At 44.1% G+C, this 13,017-nt stretch overlaps 1 protein-coding gene across 2 annotated transcripts in view; it reads right to left on the bottom strand.

The window, feature by feature from the left end:
• The window catches only part of SYN1 (synapsin I), a 391,962-nt gene that overhangs the window by 204,684 nt on the left and 174,261 nt on the right, over nucleotides 1–13,017 (bottom strand). The gene's annotated exons all lie outside the window — the stretch shown is intronic.

Here is a 13,017-nt window from a genome sequence, read left to right on the forward strand (position 1 = left end):
CTTTACCTCTCAGACTTGTAATGGTGGTCACCTGACATCATAAAAAGGGCGCTACTTGACCTGCCCACTGAATATGGTGCGACTTCCCTGTTATTTTAGTGACATCATTAAACGCGTGCTACTTGAACTCCCCTCTGTATATGGTGGCCACTTCCCCCCATATTTTACTGGCTTGGCCTATACTTTTATCTTCATGCCAGTACAAATGTTGGGAAAAGCAGTGAAGTCATGTACATTTTTCCATTTCAATGCATGAAGAAAAAGTATTTGAAAGCTTTATAGAGTATTTCTGATTGTCAAAGCAAACAGAGTGATAATTGCCACGTTACAAAAATATACTGAGAATTTTACACAGATCAATTTTCTTCTTCCGGCTCTTGGGGTTCCCAGAATAGCAAAACGTAAACAAATAGTGGATACTTTTTCTGGAAAAAAACAGATGGCAACCCTACCACTGAATAAATTGCACAGGTGCAGATCTGAACGCCCATTACCCACAGATCACTCGATGACACCAAGGCAGAAGAAAAATGTAAATGATGTCAGGCAACCTCAATCACAGACAAGTCTTAAACGCAGCACATCGAATTCCACTAAATGTGTTATTAACGAAGCCCGTTGTTTATAAAGTGCTTCGTTGTTACTGTTTCTGAGTCATTAGGTAAGACCCACATGACTTTGTAACAAGTTATCTTTGTTTCTCTCTGATAATGCTACATTGACCAGCACAATAATATCAATCTGACTTTTTGGATATTCAGATCTATGCACCTGTACCACAACATCCCGAGGCAGTCCTCCCAAAAAACAACTCTGCACATTCCTCGTTCCTGACCCAGACTGCAACAGAAGAGTGCGTGTGAAAGTGGGTGTATTGTGTGAGCAGTCTGCACCTCAGCCCAGTGCCAGCTCTCTAAGCCCCCGGTGTCTGGTATGCAGGAGAGGGGAGGGCCTGGCACACACATCCAGGCACATTTGTACAGTAAGGGGAACAGAGGAGGTCGGGAAGGTTCGTGCTTGGGCCCGGGCAGGGCTTGGGTCTTACGGGAAGGGCGCAGACAGGGGATGCCCCTGCTTACACAAGGCACATTGTACAGAGCCCTGCAGACGCAGCCTGCGTGCGTGCGTCACTGGGTGACGTCACTACGGCAAAGAGCCACCGGCCGAGATAACAGTGGCCAGGGCTGGCCGTCTGTTGAACCTGTGTCCCGGCCCGGGGAGAAGGGCACAGAGCGCAGCTCGAGTGATAACTCACCCTCTTTCACAATCTCACTGTTTCGGCAGCAATGCATCCTCTCATTGTCTCAAGAAGCACGCAGCCTTATCACTCAGCTCATCCCCCCTTTACCATGATTCATTCCATACAGCCATCATTCGTGACGTACTTAATGGGACCTGCAGCCTTGTTTATTTTTGCTGGTTATTATCTCGAAATGCCAATATTTGAGCTTCTGTATACGGAGCATGTTTTTTTAAAATCAACATTGGTATGTGCTGCGCAGCTTCCCGAAAGAAAAACAGCCATGGGTAAAGCCCATAGGTCTTGCATCTGTGAGATTTGTTGGAATATGATGGTGTGGAGTGCCACTGAGTGGCGTGGAGTGCCACTGTGTGTAGTGGCAGTGTGTGGAGTGGGCTGCCACTGAGTTGTGTGGATTGGCATTATGTCGCGTGGAGTGGCAGTGTGGATTGTCACTGTGTGGAGTGGACTGCCATCAAGTGGCGTGGATTGGCACTGTGTAGCGCAGAGTGGCAGTGTGTGGAGTGGACTGCCACTGAGTGGCGTGGATTGGCATTGTGTAGCTTGGAGTGGCAGTGTGGATTGTCACTGTGTGGAGTGGACTGCCATCGAGTGGCGTGGATTGGCATTGTGTAGCGTGGAGTGGCACTGTGTGGAGTGGAATAGCTAAGTGTGGCGGGCATTGTCTGGTGTGGTGTAGAGTGCAGTGCAATTACGTGGTATGAAAAGTTGACCCTGAATATCCCTGTAGTACTTCAAAGCCTCATGCTATATAAATACAATTATAAAATAAGATGTTACCAATTAACTCGACCTACGATGCGTGTAGACATCTTATGACCTTGACCTGATGCAGGAGTATGTACAACGCTTCTGTGCGAATTGGCTTGTATATAAATAAATGCACTGTAGTGGATGAGGAAGCAACATATATGGTACCAATTGGCAATAACGGATATGTAGCCAGGTGGCGGAAGGTTTGTGGATTTGCTGATTGCTCAGTACTCAATCATGATAGAGAATGATCATAAGTAACAATCACCTTGTTGTGATGAGAGGCGAACAGAACAGACTGTCAGTGGTTTAAGCCAAAGATAGTCCAGAGCTGAAAATCCTGGAGCTTTATGACAACTATCTCAGACGCGGTGAGGAGGAGGGGATGGGAGAGAAAAAAGCAACACAGAGAAGGGGAGCATTGGAGAGGGAAGAAGCACCACAAATATAGGGAGTGAGTTGGGGGAGAGGAAATAGTACTGCAATCTGTGCTTGGTCCATGCTCTACAAAAAAGAAAAGGAAGTTTTGCATGGCATGCGCTGGCCAATACCGAGGCAGCAGAGAAGATTGACAATGATGCTAATGGCACATAATGGGCGGGCTCCAGTCCCTTTATAGTAAGCAGTACCCCTCACAGACTCTGTGGGCAGGCAAGACCAAAACAAAACTGGGCAGATGAAAGCAGCAGTAATGCAAGATTCCTTCTCACCCAGAACGTGTATAAAATATAAAGTGGCTGCAGACATTTCCTTACATTCTCTAAACAGTTGGATTAGGTGCAGCAACAGTCCAAGCTTCTCTTATCAACCTAGCAGCAGCATCACAGGCAGCCGCAGGGCATGTTTTCTTACACATGCACTCAAAATATGTGCTGCTATCTCCCTCTATAGCACATTCAGGTGTGATATGTTCCTGGAAACAGTGGCACAAAGAACCAGCCTCTTTATGGGACAAAGGCAGAGGAGAAAGTGACACGATTCAGCATACTGCAATACAGATTGAGTTAGAAGAGTGGGAAATGTACACATTCCTGGCACTTGCCCTTGGTGTTCTTGGAGCATCACTGTATTCTTGTTGCATCACTTAGTTTCATAGAATGCCAAATCACGGATTCACCCTGGACACCCTCAAGGAACACACTACCAAAAAAAGAGCCAGCTTAAAGAAAATTAAGCTATTTTTTCCAGAAAGCGACTTTGGAACTGCTTTTCAAGCCCTTCTGGTCTTGCATCTGGATGCCAGTAACACCTAGGCCCATGACCTGCAAGGCTTCTCATAGGCTCCACTTGAGGGCATCATACAAGCCAAATTATTTCTCACCCTGAGGAAACATGATCACATCACCCCTGTCCTAATGAAACTCCATTGGCTCCCCCTGCAGACCAGCCCCATCTTCAAAACCAGCTGTATCATTTACAAAGCAATCATGACCAGCATGTCTACTTATTTTGCCCACCTCCTTTGGAGGCTCTAGCACGCCCGGACTCAGGACACCATCAGACTGGAGACCATAAAATGTGGAAAAGGAAAAAAAAAAACACAGAAGCAGGCCTATTCCATCTATGCAATGAAGATCTGGAACAACACATCTGAATCTATCAGAACTGCCCCAAAGCTCCTGCTGTTTAGGAAAAAGTTGAAGAGGGATCCATTTCAAGAACACTACATCACAATGCAGTAACAGTACACTTCCGCTCCCAGAATCAAGCTGGCTTTCTTATCACTCATTCACTGCATGCTGGCGTTTGACACTGTACAGCATTCTGCAGTCATTTAGCCAGGTTCGCACTTAACAAATACCACATACATACTTAAAGCAATGATGCACATCACAGATGAAGGACTGCTTTGAGAACAACTATTCCATTACTTGTTTTAGACTGCGGTCCAGTTGCGGTAGCAACCAGCCTTTTTCATTAAGGGTATCAATGCATCACCACTTCTCCAAATGGAGTCTTCAAGGTCCATTCAGAGAATAGGCATCCTTTCTTTGGCAAGGGAATGAATGTGATAGATGTAGCTATCTTCAACAAAGTACTACATTGAATAGTTTGTTGAAATACAACACTTCAATAGTTTTGATCTAGTCACTACAGTAAAATGTAAAATTACTCATTCTAACAGCATTGTGCTGTCAGCTGACCCCGCTCTCGGGGTCACAGTGCACAGGTGAAGGAGGGAGACTTGTCAGTACAACTTCTAAAAAGGAATGAGGAATATTTTACGAGGGCAAACATTTCTGAAACATATCTGTAGTTAAATTGTATTAATTAATAAAGCAGACTGGTAACCTCAGCCCTTTACCCATCCCTCTCTAGCATCTGTGACCCTAAACTACCATCTATTATTCTTCCAACAGTATCCCGTTTCATTTAGTACTCCAACCTCTGGTTCTTTGTCTGGTCATTTTCCCTCCCTCAGCATTTTTTGGTACCCACACTGCTCAATTTATAACAAACACCTCTTTACATCTCTTCTCTCTATCACTCCTTTTTCTGTGTCTCGCTGTAACTTGTCCTCTTTTTTGTCATTCCTTTTCTATGTCCACCTGGTGGATATCCCTCAATATTTCTTACCCTTGTGTTCCCTATTAACCCTGGTAATCTTTCCCTATATCTTTGCCCATCACTTCCCCATTCCCATCTTCCGAAAGCCTTCTTTTGTCTCATAGTCTGTTGACTTGTCCACTGACTTCCATACAATTTCTCTACTCCATCACCTATACCTCCCTTTCTCCCTCCCTGTCCTCTAATCCACTTCTGCCCCCCATATATCTTCTCATTGCTTCTCCCTTTCTCCTTTATCCATCTATACGCCTTGTCCCATTTCTTTTATCATTATTCCTGCCTCTCTATCACCCCTTCTCTCATTCCTCTTCCATATAACTCTCCTATCCATTTTCACCATCTCTTTTCCAGTAATCGATTATCTTTTTAATGCCAGCGATTGTACAAAGGGGTTTTCCAACACTCCTGTGACATAACTAGCTCAACTTTAAACTTTGACAGTCCTTGGCAAGTCTTATACACTGTTGTGAAGTCCATAGAATCCTTCAAAAGGACTAATTTCCAGGTATTTATGACAGATATATCTTATTAGGGTTAACGTGGCTGCCTTCCTCCAGAGCCGCAGACACCACAGTGCATAGATGGATCACTGTCATCCAGTTCTCCACAGACCGGTTGGTTTTTGGAGGCACTGCTGAGATACTAGGATGCCTGCCTGCCTTGCTAAACATCTTGGAGCAGGGCCACTGCTTTGTAATTTCCCCCAGACTGCAAAGGAGGGGTAAGCTTCTGGGTAGATGGGGCAGTTATAACTAATACAAGATGGTCCCCTCCCACCAAACTAAGGTGCAGTAGCCACTGAAGTTATTGTAGTTATTGTACACAGCTTATCATAGAGAAGCCATGACACATGACATGTCCAGAAAGATTCCAAAGGAAGAAGAGACTTGCAGAGAAAGTATTTTAAATGCTCGAGTGCAAGCGCCTTGTTGTGTTTATGTCGCAAGGCTTCTGGCCCTTAATAAAATACTGGTTGTAGGTTAGGTGGGGAGCCCCACTTCTTCATTAGGGTACCTTTGAATTTACTGACATACCTACGACTTGTTGATGGATTTAAGCAAGACTATTTTCAAAAGTTACCCAGTTATGGTGTGAATATTCTGCTCATTTAAGGTGAAATTTCATTATGTGCCTTAGGCTTGGACAGTTTCAACTAATTCTTAATCTTTGTAAGGTTCATGGGAGTTTGGAGTGTTCACCAGTCTTACCCACAGCTCTACCATCAACAACCTTATAGGCTTAGCTCCTCTATGTTACCTGGTCCACCTAGTCGTGCTAACTTTCCCTGTCATGGTTTATTTCTGGCAAGCCACTGAGTGAAGCAGTTCAACTATGATGACATCTTTAATCAACTTCTTTATTGCATGTTCACAGGTATTGCAGAATTTCAGCAACAGCTATTTCATAGAACCAATACTTCTAAAGCCCTGTATGGAGTATAATGACGTCTTGTCTCCCTAAAAGGTTTGATGACTCTTTGTGGAGGTCTAAATTTGTTTCTATCTTATTACTTCTTACATTAGGAAATTGTAGGAATTCCTGTAACAAATTTGTTATGTGCTATGTTATATGCATGTGTATAACACTTGCTATCTTTTGTATAGTTCTGCGGCACGTTTACTATGAAGGTGGAATTTACGTATCGGCGGGCACTCTTTGACCAGAATAAAGTCCTCTGTGGAATTGTATTTGGTTGTGCTTCCTACTGTTCAGTGAAGAGTGCAGTAAGCGCTATATCAAAATGATTACAATTGAATTGTGGCCCATAGGCTCTGATATGGATCATTGTGTGGCTTTATATGCATGAATCTGTCTGCCACCGGATATTGCTGATAGTTTCGTTCTGCTGCGCTGGTCTACTGCACATCATTAGGTAGCTCTTCGTTTGAAGATTTTGATGTGGTTTCTGTCTGCATCATATCAACATTCCTCAGAAAACTTTAATCAACATTATAGAGGGCCAAGCTCCCAGTGAGATACAGGGAGAGACAGTCTACATAGCCTAAGCCTGAAGTTGAGTAAAAATATAGGACTTCCAGTGTTGGAATACTAAGGGGTCCACAAAGCCTCCTTAGGGGGTCCGCGACTACTTAGAAAATTAAATAAAATAAACAGATTAGATCCCCAGCTTTCAGTAATGACTCATTGGGGGGGGGTCCCCAGATTCCAATAATGATTCAGTGGGGGTCCTCAGATACCAGTAATTTGGGAACCACTGCAGTAGACTACAGAGAAGAATATGTCACAACATATAAGGTACACACACTTATGTAAACTTTCTTTCTCTCTCTCTGTTTCTCTCTCTCGTTCTCTATTCTCTGCCAGCATCCTTCTGGCCGCAGGTTTGCTACATATGGAGACTACCCGCGCCAGAACTTGATAAAATGCAGGAATAAGTAAGGCAGACAGACATGAAGAAAACAACAATGCTGTTGTACATCTGGCGGGCATGTAAATTTACTTGTCCAATACACAAAGGCATCCTTCATGCCTCTGCCTGGACCCTGCAGACTTCCAGTACAGACACTGCACATTCCCAGCTCCCCCAAGAGGGCTACTGACGAGGGCCAGCCAAAAGCTACTGATTCTGGACAGTAGCGTCGCCATTCACGTTCCGGTTGCAGCTCTTGGCTCAAAGCGCTGGTTGACGTCCAACTCAAATAGGAGCTTTCAAACAAGTTATTGAAATATTATGTCTAAGTATAGAACCTAGAAGGGAAAGGAGAAGGCCGTGATCTCTGTGTAAACAGTGTCTGTGTACCCGTCTCAAGAAGGAGGCACTTGTAGTTCATGGGTGAACGGAAAGGCAAAGGGCAAAACCAAGAGCCACATTAAAAGCACCAGCCCCCAGCACTGGCATTATTATCACTAATGGAGAAGGCTGAGGCCTTCTGTCCAAAGCACTGACTGCCCTAGTCTCTGGCAGTCCCTTTCCTTGCCTGGGGAGTTACAGAGGGCTTAAGTTACCAGCACCACCAACCAGTGCTCAATTTGTAAATAAAAACGTGCCGGTGCCCAAAGCCCTCCTCTTAAACATGCAGATGCTGCAATTAAATGTGTGAGCACAGAATACTGAGGCAGCGTAATCCTGAAGCCATCTTGGGCCTCTTCAATCCATTTACAGCCACTCCCTGCCCCTTCAGCTCACTCTTGCAGCTTTCTCCCTTTGTGACGCATTTGGTTTTTCTCTTCCTCCGTCTTTTCCACATGTGTATTTTGCTTGCAGTAAAAGCTTGAGGCAGAAAAATAAGTGCCGCCCCTCAACAATAGGTGCCGGTGCTCCGCACCAAAAACAATAAGCACAAATTAAACACTGCCTCCAACCATTACCCAATGCTATCACTCCTCCTGGGAGAGGCACTGAGTGTTTCATTACTCTGTAGTATTAGACCACTCTCCCCACCAGGACCAAGGGTTTAATTACCAATGAGAGCCTGCCTTTCTTCTTGCCAGTGGCACATGGGGGCTACAGTCCTTGCAGACCAGGGTTGCCACATTTTTTTAAGGCACCGGCTCAGCGTCACCAGTAATTTGGTGAACTTTTGCAAAGTGTTGTCTTTTGCTAGACTAAGAGAGATGAAGTTCCTCACATTTACTGTTCAAATATTGAATTGGTGCCACAACAACAAATATAAATCGAATTTTGTATTTATTAGGAGCATGCTGCGCCCAGTATTGCCATCCTAAAATTAAAGATGCCGCAAATGAACACAAAGAGACTCCTGAGGTTCTCTTTTTGAGTATCCTCAGTACATAGAATTAAAAAAATAATTACATCTTTGCAAATCCTGACTCTTCAAAATATGTTCAGAACAAGCACATTTATTTCAAACAATGATACACTTAAATTGAGAAGAATACTTACCAAAAAAGCTATTATGGCTAATGGGGAAAACCTGGTGTTTGGCCAGCTATATGTTAAATGAGTACCCATTGTATAATACCCTTTGTGATACCGTGCTTGCATGTCATATCTTAAGAGATTAATAAAAATTACTTTAATAATTAGATAGTTGTTTATATATCCACATTTCAAAGTGAAGTGTGTGACTGTGGCTGGTTTCAAAACTTTGATTGACTTACAGTGTAAGCATGTATAGAGTCAAAGAGAACTCGTTTCAGAAGTGAGCTTAAGTGGATAATAACCTGTTCAGTAGCTGCCAATACTGAGATTGCACATAGTTTGCTACTGAGTGTCATATGTAAAGTTTCAATAGGCATCAATATAATAGGGTCTCAGACATTGGCACTGGACCAGAAACCCACAATCATACATGTCTAAATCAGTGTATAGAGAATGTTTCATAGGACAGAGGGCTACACGGCGTAGGAAACTTGTCATCCATAATGGTGGGTTGTAGAGTTTAGGAGTGCTTAGTTTGGAGAAGCACAAACTCAGAATTTAAAACGTAACACCAAGGTTGGCGGTTCTCTTTAATAATAAGGACTGATTTCTACCTAAATGAAACCTTTTTGTAACATTAGGATAATGAAAGGCTGGGGGAAATCATAGCGCTCTAATCTATGCCTTGTAGCTTGCACGCAGCTTTTTGATGTCACTTAATAGCACACTATTCCTTATTAGGATTTTAACTTATGAACTGCAATAACAAAAGAATATCTCTGACAAAATTGGCAACTCACTGACCTGTTTACATTACATGCACTTTGTGTTCTGTATGTACACAGTCTTCGCAGCAGGCATATTAACCCTCTGCTCTACCTTACAGTGAGTCAAAACTTCCAGTAGACAAAACTCTAATCTCTCTCCAGGAAGAACATTAATCACCAGAGTTGTCTTGACATTTTTTAGGTTGCTAGAAAATTGCTGGAGATGCTTTTAAAATCATAATATACCTGAAAACATGGCCCCACACCTGAGGTCGGTACCGGTTGCACCGTTCTAGAGCCGGCCCTGGTTCAGCTGCTCTACAAACAGGTGTATTAGTAATGGTTCTGGTCTCTTGTAGGAGCTGTAGGTATGTTTATCACAGTGCCAACAAGAGGCAAGCTCCACGCAACGGATTGTGCCCAGCAAGGCAGCAACAACTCTGGGTTTATGTTTGCCCCCGCTCAGAAGTGATATGGCCTAGGAGTTTGAGAAACCCTACTCCTAGTGTGGCAAGACCAAAGCTGATTGGTGTATGCTTGTTCATATTAAGATGGCCTGAAAAGAGCGCAGAATAGTTACCAGAGCTTTAGTTTGTCATCCATAACTCCATCCATCACTGATTTACTGTCTAAGTAACTCAATTCCTTCATGAAAGATAACAATATACTTTACCCGAAGTCCCACAACCAGAAGCCTTATAGTTGACTGAATATGACATGACTATGCTTTACATACATATATGTGGGTAACCACTGCCTACACATTAAAGGTCTGATTTACAGTTTAGTGGACTGGTACTCCACCACAAACGTGACTGATACCCCGTCCACCTTATTACACGGGTATTAGAATATAATGCCCACTTGTGATAAAGCTGATGGTGTATCCACCCGCCGCACTCCATATCAGGCTGTAGGTCCTAATTCACTGCACAAGATTATATGTAACCTAGTGCTATTAGTTGGTTGTAAAGCAACATGGGAGTACGTCATAAAACCAAAGAAATGAGCAGGCATATACCCATGCAGTATCAGTATATTCAAGGCATCCTATGGATTATCTAAGTTTGGTAAAGGTATTCCGCTTTAGTTACAGCAATAAAGCATTAATAGACTGTGTTAGGGCTCTGAACCCCTCAACCTTCTGCCAACACCCTCACGGCGTGTAAACCCCAATCCATCAGTCTCCTGTCCCCAGTGTCACTCAGGCTGACAGTCGTGGGGGGTGGCAGGCAGTTTGGGAGGATCTAAGATACTACCTAAGGCTGGGACTAAAACTAGGAACTTAAGAAGCCCTGTTGCTGTTGACTACGTGTGAGACTAAAAAGGAGCTGCCCTGATTTGAGGACAAACGAAAGGTTCAACTGACTGCGACCCGCCTGAAGGACAACTTAAGGAACAGAGAATTCCATGGACGCATGGGACCCTGCATCCAGCTGGCTGTCACCAAAACTGCTGAAATATGTTGTCTGAAGGTCGAGGATGTGGTGGGATCACTGAAGGACTGCACCTTGAGGTGCACCTGCAGTGCCGTTGAACAACCAGACTGAGTTAGTCTGTATCACTCGTCAGCATGATACTCATGAGATTATGTCTTACACCCTTTGTCCTTTGGGTGTGTCCTGTTGGTCAAGGCTCAGCACAATGGTTCTTGAACCATTTGAGAGGTATCCATATGGTTCTAACAAATGCTGTTTAAAGAAACATCATGACCCAAAATATCAACTAATTCGTTCTCCAGTTCACGTGGAAAGCCACAAATCCATTAGGTGGCCCCAGCCAAGTTGGTGCTTCTACATCTGAGAATGGGTAAATTACAGCCAACAAATTATGGGATACCAGCCGAGTTTGGTACCTTCAGAGACATACTCTAGGTCATTTCCTGGCACTAGTAGTGTGCCTGTTGGAACAGTAGCGTAACTACGTGATCAAGACCTTGGTGGTCGAAATGCATCCGTGGTGGAGGCACTCACTTTTTGGTAAAATTAAATACGTGTGCTGATATACGCTTCCTGGAGTGCAATGTTTTGATTTTTTTTGTTTGGGTATATATATATATAAAACAGATGTGCAGAGTGTAAATGCTATTTATTATGATTGAGTGCGGGTGGGGCCATGGCTCTCAAAAGAGGCGACGTCTTGAGTGAGTCATGATACCCCATCCTACAAGGCTCAAGGTACAAAGTACAAAGGCTTAACCCCCAAGATTCAAGGTTCCAGTAGATAGATAGATAGATAGATAGATAGATAGATAGATAGATAGATAGATAAGCACAAAAGAGGAATTGGTGCAAACATTATCAGGGATGAGGTGAGGGATGCAGATAACAGAGGGAAGGGGTGACTGGTAGAAATTAGTGACAGATGGAAACAGTGAGGTAAAAGATGAGAAACACAGACAGTGGAGAGAAACAAAGCGGAAGAAACGAGGGTACAGCCATAGATGTGAGTTGAGGGAGGAAAGCACTATGGAGAAAGTGGAGCGCTATAGACCGTGGAAAGAGAGTACTGGGAAAGAAATACTGGGAATAAAGCGGGAGTGCTGTACATACTGGTCAGAAGAAAATATTGGGGGCAGCACAGGAGCAATATAGATAGTAGCAGCCAAGACCACTGAAGAAAATGGGGAAGCAGTCCAGTTTGGGGAGACCGCTTTACAACCGCATGATGAGATGGGGCAATTGTCTTGCACAGTTTATAGTTTTTAAATACCCTCCAATAGTTTTATGTGCCATTTGTCTGTATTCTAGGTCTACTCCTTGACTTATGTTTTTTTATTTTTTTATTTCTACATCGGTGGTTCCCAACCTTTGGTTTCAGTAATGACTCAGTGAGGGGTCCCTGGATTCCAATAATGATTCAGTGGGGGACCCCGGATTCCAGTAGTAGTAAAGTGGGGGTCCACAAAACATGACGGTTCGTAACAGTCGGTGTTCTATATTAGAGTTGTGTCTTCTGAACAGCAGTCACAAATTAATCTCTGCGACAAACGTAGTAATTCACTCAGGTATCCACATTAAATACAGATCTGTTCTTCGCAGCAGGCACATTAACCCTCTGTGCTACTTTATGGCAAGTCAAAACTGCTACTGGACAAAACTCCATCTCTGTCTCTCAGGAATATTAATCACAAGAATGTTTACATTTGTATTGCTGCATGAAAGCTGAATTCACAAGGAACTTTGCAGCAGGTTTTTTTTTTAATCGCCAGTTATTGCTAAAAGCAGCGCCTCCCCTGAGGTCAGCGCCCAGTGCGGGATCACCAGTCGCACTGCCCTGAGACCGGCCCTGCAGCTACACCCCCCACCCCTCCACTCACTGCGCACATGATATCGCTCTAATAAGGATGCAAAGCTGAGACAGACCTCTATGGACCCACTCACATAGAGGGTAAATTACGCACAAACATCTGTGCAGGTGCATTACAAAGTATTGTATCGTCACATTTCTAAAGGGTTACAACCAGCTAGTTAAGAAACGTGAGACAAAAGGGGACTTGTTATTATACCTCCCCGTGCACAGAAAGTGACGCCCAGAGAGCACAACACTGAGCCCCGATTTCAACCGAAGTCCCTCTCCCACATGTACTTCTGGATCAAATTCTCTGAAATCCGACTCTGGGGGCTGGCAGGCGCTTCTGTGTGGAGGGTGGGTCGAGGTGGGACCCTAATGGCTGCTTCTGTACGGAGGGGGGGAGCTGCGACCCTCCCTCTTCACCCCGTCCACAGAGCTCGCCCAGATCTGAGCAACAGGAAGTCTGCGGCGGCGGCACTAAAGTGAGGCAAAAACCCACTTTTCCTATTACCTCATACCACAAACAGCAC

This window comes from Pleurodeles waltl, chromosome 10 (assembly GCF_031143425.1).
Source record: "Pleurodeles waltl isolate 20211129_DDA chromosome 10, aPleWal1.hap1.20221129, whole genome shotgun sequence".
NCBI lineage: Eukaryota > Metazoa > Chordata > Amphibia > Caudata > Salamandridae > Pleurodeles > Pleurodeles waltl.